A 7,105-nucleotide genomic window follows, 5' to 3' on the forward strand; every position below is an offset into this window, starting at 1 on the left:
CTCATGTAGCAAAATATCAAAAAGGGTGGAGTCAAAGCGAGCCCGCAAAGAGAAGAGTCGCAAGCAGTCCTTCTGCATCCCCCGAACATCTAAAACTCAGTCCCGCTAGAGGCTTAAAAAGCCCCAACCATCCTCTAGTTCGGTAAAGCACTAAAAATGACTTTCAACAATACCTGCTGGATGAATAGAAATCCCTCGTTCCCTCCACCAACAGTACTGTGTTACTGTATAAAATACCAAGCCCAATTCAAACGCTCTTTACTTTGAAATCACTAATAATTTGTAGTAAACGTGTTTCTCAATAAAGCTATTTGACTAAAGCAAACACACAAAACAAAGTAGGCATCTCATTTCCCTGTTTATATTTCCACTTGCTGGTCATGAATGACTTTAAGTGCTATGTAAACGGAGCTTGCGTGTAATTGGACGTGCACATACAGAAGGTGACAGAGACAATTTTTTGCTTACTTAACGTGGTGTGCCATGGCAACGCTCAACTCGATCCTCGCTGAGTCCCATAAAATCAAAGGGATGTCTAGGACTTTGAGTCCTTTGCAATTGTGCATCATCACCTCAAGATGTTTTGACGTGGGAAAGACAGGCATTTTATGGGTAGGGCAGAGCCTGGGCCGAGCCTAGGGGTCGGGCCGGCTCATAGGGCCATGCACTAGCCAAGCCTGGGAAATGGCCACGCGAAACAGCAGGGGGGCCTGGTTGGGGGACAAGAAAAGGGGGTGTGGTGAAAACAAATGAGCCAAAGGGGATGGGGAGGCAACAAAAGCATGAAAGGACCAAGATAAAAGTGCTAAAATGGACTGGGGGGGGAATCAAATGGGCTAAAGAGGGCAAGAACAGGGGCTGTGGAAAGAATCAGAGCTAAACGTGACTAGGGCAGTGAAAAGGGCTAAAGGAGTTAGGATCAACAAAAGGGAGTAAATGGACTGGGACAACAAAAGCTGCTAATGGAACTGGCGGATCAAGGAAAGGGGCAAAACGGGCCTGAGGGCAATTAAAGGGATTGCAGGGCAACCGAAATGGCTAAATGGGACTGGGGGTTAAGAAACGGGTCTGGGGGCAGCTAAAGGGGTTAAAGGGTACCAAAAGAGGCTAAATGGGACAGGGAGTCAAGAAAAGGGGAAAAATAGGTCTGAGGCAGCAAAAATGGTTATGGGGCAACACAAGGGGTTAAATGGGACGGGGTCAAAAAGGGGCAAAACGGGTCTGGGGCAGCTAAAAGGGTTAAGGGGCAACAAAAGGGGCTAAATGGACTGATGGTCAATAAAAGGAGCAAAACGGGTCTTGGGTCAGCAAAAGGATTTGGGGCAACAAAAGGGGAAAAAGGGTGATGGGAAGTGAAAGAAAGGGAGCTAGTGGGCCACTTCTTCACAGCACCGCCAGGAAGTGTTCCAGTCCTGCCCCAGCCAATCAATGAGTAGCTGGGGTGGAACAAAACAATAAAGACGCTCCTCGTGTCCCGGCAGCATTTAAAGAGCGTGGCTGCCTGACTTACTGTGCCAGCTGCCTAACTTCCTGTCCTTCCCCAGCCAATCAAAAGGTGGCTGGGGAGGGACCGGTAATCAAGTGGCCGGAACTGGGAGACAGGCAGACGCTCTCCTGTATCTGCTGTCGGCTCACCAGGAGCGCATCTTATTTTTTTTAAACTTAAGGACTAGGTGAGAAGCTGGTGGGGCTCGTGACCAGCCCCTCGTCTGAGCAGCCAGTAATCTAAAAAGGGGAATCAGGCTATAGCCATATGTAGAAGAGAAGAGGAAAAGAACAAAGAATGCCCCCATCGATTTGTTCTGACAACTTCGGAAATGTGCCTGAAAATTGCAATTGAGAAAGTAAATGTATATACATGTTTTTAGTATAGGAAATCACACTTGAATTCGAAGTTGAATACAATTTACAATTGGCAATGAATTCAGCCTAGAGTGCAATGTTGTTGAGTTAACATGTACTGTTTATAAAGTGCAAATACTAAAGTGCAACACCCTATCGGCCTAACCCAGAGATCAAGCTCTTCACATACGTGACTCTCATACACAATCATACAATACTCAATACCCAACATACATACTGAACTAATGGGTCAAAGAAATCACCTCATGTGCAAAAAACATGAATAAACATAATGCACAATGCCTTTACCCCAAAGAAATGTATCATACAACAAGTTTTAGGATACATCAGGCCGTGCTGGTTTTGTAAACAAGTCCATTCGATTAAATCCTGATGGAAATTATAGAATTGTCACCCGAGTTTCAGCTGTTGAAGGTCTTAAGTGTAACAAGGACCAGCCATCTTCAGGACACTGCAAATTTGGCTGATATGGTTGCATAACAATTTCAGTGCCTACACTCGTAGCGCCTCAATGGGGTAGAGCGCTTAGAAGTGCAGGTGTCTGTACCAAAGGAGCTGCCCTCTGGTTTCTGTTTACAGTCCTCAGAAACTCTTTAGTTTAGTTTAGTTTATTTGTACCGTGCACTGAACCCTCGGGTAACCCTTTAATTTATCTTGCAGCCAGTGTCTGCATTGGAGACCTGCCAAGACTGGATGGTTACAGTTCGGCAGAAATACATACTTATGTCGGAGTGTCCACCAGAGTGCTCGCTTCGTGAATGAATCCCGGCCCGAACCCGACCATTCGGCCTGCTCTGAGGATGTCGATGTCATTGCTGTCAGTTAGAGCTCTCAGAGACTTTGTAGCTGGAAACACCTGTCCTATTCAAAAGAAATTAAGACATGCCTCACACTCCTTGGTTAGGACTTTTTGTATCACGAGCTCTAGGAATTAGAACCAAATTCCCAGAAAAGATTTTACTCTATTTCCCTAAAGAGCTCAACTATTCTCACAAAGAATGGGCTATCAGTTTTCCAGTTATAATCCTTTGTGTGTAAATGCATGGAATAATGATGTTTCCCTCAGTGTGAAAGTGACCGCTATCCATTGAATAATGGTGGGTGCGGCGGGAAGTAAGTCGAGACGACAGGGTCATTTCTTTCCTTGGCTTAAACACATCACACATGCAGCACTGCGCCCAGTTGCACTTTCCTGCTTGGGAAGCGGCTTTTTCAGGCTCATGGAAACAATAGCCACATCAATCCATCAGGCACCTGGATAAAGTATTTTTACGAGACCTGCTTCACAGTGATACACGACCCATCACTTGATGTTACTAGGAAAGTATTACAGATGGAAACTTGTCTATGGACCATGCAGAGTCTGCAATCTTTGGCTCTCCGGATGTTTTGGACTACAACTCCCACCAACACTTACCAGAATAGTCAATGGTGAGGGATCATGGGAATTGTAATCCAAAACATCTGGAGAGGCGCAGGTTGCAGGTCCCTGAATAACATCAGATCGCAATGTCCTTGAGAATGAGAAGACATTTTAATACAGTTAGCAAGTTAAACAAAAAGAAGAATTCTGGTGTTGGATGTCTCAACCTACCGCCTCCGATCTTCGCCTGAAAGATAGGCATTCTGGGGCCAGATTACAGAAACTTTGCACCAGTGCAAGTGCAAAGTTTGCACAGCATATTAGTACTAGGGCAAAGTTTGTCCTATTTTTAAAAACACAGGGACACATTAAAAAAACCATTGCACCGCGACAAGTGCAGTTTGCCATATTAAAAGCACCAGGGCAAAAATTGTGCTAGTGCAAAAAAGATGCATTTTCACTACATTTTTGCACCAGGGGAAAGTTTGCCCTAGTGCTAATACAGAATGGTATTTGCCCTGATGCAAACATTTATCAATAATGTCTCTTTTTAGCACTAGGGCAATTTTAGCCCTGGTGCTTTTAATATGCCAAGCTGCACTTGTCGAGGTGCAATGGTTTTTTAATGTGTCCCAGTGTTTAAAAAAAGGGCAAACTTTGCCCTAGTGCTAATACCGTGCAAACTTTGCACTTGCACCAGTGCTCAGTTTCTGTAATCTGGCCCCTGATGTTCATCATATTTTAATCTGAAGACACAATCTTAGACCTTTAGTCCACTTCCGATTTGGTAAATCTGAAGATACTATGGAGTAAACTGACTGAGTCTAGAAGAAGAACTCGTCTGTACTGGCAGGAAACATTCAAATTCAAGTGCATCTGAATCAAGAAGACAAGTGTTCTGCTAAGTGTCCAATCACATAACAAAGGTGCCTTCTTCTGTTGTTTCTTTTTTCTTTGCATATCAATGAAATGTATAATGCTGTTCTTGAAGCCTAACCCGATGTCTCTAAAGTTAGAAAGATGAAAATGACAGTCTCCTTTTTTGCGGATGATTCCATTTTGTTTGGGGATAGGGAGAATGCCCTTAAGCACATGTTATTGCACACTGCCGTGTGATAGTACTGTATTTAACAGACAGAAGATAAATCAAGTTAAATAATGGTGTTTAGAATAAGAAACCGTAGGACCGGAGAGCATAAATCGAGGGAACACGTGGGTGCTGGAGGCGTTGGCCCCGCTTTTCGAAAAAAGTCCCCCTGTGTGTTTATGGAATTTTAAAATAAGGCCACACGCAATTGTGCTGGTGTCGGCCAAGATTCAAACTCAAATCGTGATACTAGGAGGTGAGAAACGTAACAACAAGACCACAAAAAGAGCTAATCAAGGATCATTAAAATGTCTCATTTTAACATTCTGCTATACAGGACCTGTTTTGTTAAAGACCCTTAGATCTAAAATCTGCGAAACATTTATAATTTTTCAGCAATGCACTAAGGAGATCTGTTGTCTTGGCAACTGCTTATTTGTTTTGTTTACTTTATTCAATTGTGAAGACAAGTTGAAAGAAAGGTGCATATGTCATATTATGATCCGTCCAGTTCCGTCTTCGCAATACGTGTGTCAGAGTTGTCACACTTTTCTTTTAGGGCTTGAGCCCTGCGTGAGTAGGTTCAAATTAAGATCAATGTATGTAATGAGGCAATCAAACATGTCGCCCCGTTCGCCTATTAGGGGACCATCACAGCCAAAAGCAGGTCAAATGCAGTAACCAGTTTCATGCAAAAGCAAAGAAATGAAATCATTAAAAAAAATGGATAATACCTTCCAAACGATAGTGGGCAGGAATGTCCTTAATGGTAGACTGAGGCTCAGATTAGACTGAGGCTCACACCCCATTATAGAAAGAGCACCAAGAACTGCATTGTAATATGCAGCCAAGCGAACAGCAGCCTCTATGGACCACATAATGAAAAGGGCCTGGAGAGGATTAACCAGAGAGCCTAGATCTGTGGCGGTTGTATGGTGTTAGCAAAGCAGATAAATACAGTTGGGCTGTTCCTGAAAGGATGGGGTAGTGTCAGTAAAGTCATGTACAAACCTATTGAAGGCCGGTAGGTTTAAGTTTGATACCTTCCCAGGAGTACAGCCCAGGGGGTTAGGTGGGAAAGAGTGCTTCAAGGGCAGCAGTGCCCGAACACTGGGGAAATCACACCAGGGGGGCTCTGGAGTCCGTTTGATGCAAGGCAGACAGGGAAGGAGGAGGATAACAATAGTCCTGGAGAGGAGTTGCAATCAAGAAAGGGGTTCCACCATCATGGAAATTCCTAATAGTCCACCCATACTTTCTTCGCTTCGTCTCCATTTCCTGCAGACAAACCACTCTAGAAGCTGAAACCAGCTGGCAACACTCCCTTACTGCAGTGTTTTTCCTCTTACTAAACGCTTGCAAGGGAGCAATCTGCAGTGCCAAAATGACTACAGAAAGGGCGAGACCCCCCTTAAGTGAATTATCTTTGGATCCAAGAAGAAGAACGTTTCAGCTGGAACATTATATGGGGAAATCGTCTGCTCAACGTCCTCTGCCATAGAGAGGAAGATACCACTTTCCAAGTGAACAGTGAGGAACATGTGTGCTGACCTGCTCTTGGACAAGGCCTGCCTGCCGCTGAAACAGTGCCAGCCTGGCCTCTCTACTGGAAGTGGCAGCCTCTTCAATTTCTCCCCAGCAATCTTCCTGTCTGGGAAAAGCAGGGTTTACCTTATTCTTTGAGAGAAAGGGCTCAGTCCCACAGCATCGCAGAAGCATAGGAACAGGACAGGACTCCGTTTCCCTCCTCAAGATGCTTTCAAACTTGTTCAACCTATTTCAAGTCATTTTCTAGCTGCTGCAAGACTAAGAGAGATGCCTCTGGCACGCGATGCATTTTAAACCGACTCGACCACTGCTTACCTGATCCCTAGCTGTCTCGAGTCAAACACCACTGCCGAAATTCATTTAATCTCTGACAGCCTCTAATCAACTTGACCATCTTGACGTTGACATGATACATTGGGACCCAAAGTCTGCATAGTCTATCTATTCCTTCACATGGGTGGATTCTGTTTTTAATATTGTTTTTGCGTTTTTAGCTTAATTAAAGATTTCACATTTTTTTATAGAACATTGATAAGAGCTTTGCTTTGATTTTGGTTCCACAGTACTACTGCTGGTGTGTATGTTTCCTGACCGCCTCACATTCCTCTTGCAGAGTGCAGCCTTCCCTCTGCCATGCAACCTTAAACGGGGGAAAGATGTGCACCATTTGTGTTGTGCCTACTTTCACCTTTATGGTTGGGATCACTGCTGGTTTTGTAGTAGTGTGGGGCTCAGTAGGAGTTTATAAGACACTACCCATCCCTGTACTCCTACAGATCAGTAGTCATTTTCCCTCATGTTCTTCCAAAGTGGTCAGCGGTGGTCGTAATAACTTGAATTGGTCGCGAACCAATGTTCACACGTCTCTTGTTTTTTGCCTCATTGAGCATTGTTCTGACATGATGCTCCTGGCAAAGAGGAAGCAATATGCTCCATGTGTACTCTTATGGAATGGCTATGTGTTGGGATGTGTCAGGGTGCGACCCATGGGACAGGAAGTTTATGGGATTTGTAGATCTTTTTTATTTTTTTATTTCTTACTGCACTGCTGTAAATATAAATTGTACACAATACCCTTCTTTGTAGCATTAATAGAATCCCAAATTTCCATCACCAAGCTAGGAATAATTAACACTTTGCTCGTTCTGGAAAATATACCACATGAACCTTTTATGTAAATGCAGAACATGGCTTCTGAGGTCCTGTCAGAGCTGGGGACACTGTATGATAATGAAATCAGCCAA

This window comes from Ambystoma mexicanum, chromosome 7q, assembly GCF_040938575.1.
Source record: "Ambystoma mexicanum isolate Mex_15411 chromosome 7q, UKY_AmexF1_1, whole genome shotgun sequence".
NCBI lineage: Eukaryota > Metazoa > Chordata > Amphibia > Caudata > Ambystomatidae > Ambystoma > Ambystoma mexicanum.